We start from the raw sequence: 1,031 nt of genomic DNA on the forward strand, positions 1-1,031 counted from the left end.
ATCTGAAAGCTGAATAAACAAGCTTTCAATTGATGTATGGTTTGTTAGGATAGGACAATATTTGGCCGAGATACAATTATTTGAAAATCTGGAATCTGAGGGTGCAATATTGAGAAAATCATCTTTAAAATTGTCCAAATGAAGTTCTTAGCCATGCATATTACTAATCAAAAATTAAGTTTTGATATATTTACAGTAGGACATTTACAAAATATCTTCATGGAACATGATCTTTACTTAATATCCTAATGATTTTGGCATAAAAGAAAAATCTATAATTTTGACCCATACAGTGTATTTTTAAGTATTGCTACAAATATACCATATTTCACTGGTTTGGACTCGTGTCATCGAGAATTCGATATGAATATTCACAAAGCTGGAATGCTGCGCTTTGCAACAATAGACCTACAACTTGTGGTGAGAAGTAGCAGCAGTCGTCCAGTGAGCAGAGAAAAAGATACTCCTCTCAGAAAATGTACAAATAAAGATCATTTTAGATATTGAATTACTATTTGGAGCATTGGGATCGCTAGACGAGGGCTTAACGAACTCATTTTTGTGAAAACCTCAAATTCAACCACAACCGACATTTTCCATTTCTTTTGCCTGTTGCTCAAAATTAGACTCATTTTGCCAGCACGGGTCATATTGTTTATTGTATATAATGGTTTCACTACAGAAACACTAAGAATTTAATGTAAACAAAAGCAGTTCTTTATCATATTTTTCTGGAAAATAGAAAACAATTTTGAAAATAATTGTAATCATTTTCTTCTATCTGCATGTTTTTGGTCGATTAACAGACTGACGGTGATAGTGGAGCCGCTGCCGCCTCAAAAAAGAAGAATTTCATCGATCGGTATTTTGGTGTTGAATTTGAAACGACGTATCCTTTCTTGTGCAACTCTATACCAGCATGTGCTCTCTCAGGTAGTGCTTCTGTGTGCTGTGGCTGTTTTTAGTTTAATAAGCTGCACGGCCCATTTACTTCAACATTTACCTGTTAAAGTGATCCTAAAGTGATATTT

This window comes from Sinocyclocheilus grahami, unplaced genomic scaffold (assembly GCF_001515645.1).
Source record: "Sinocyclocheilus grahami isolate Dianchi unplaced genomic scaffold, SAMN03320097.WGS_v1.1 scaffold3273.1, whole genome shotgun sequence".
Taxonomy (NCBI): Eukaryota; Metazoa; Chordata; class Actinopteri; order Cypriniformes; family Cyprinidae; genus Sinocyclocheilus; species Sinocyclocheilus grahami.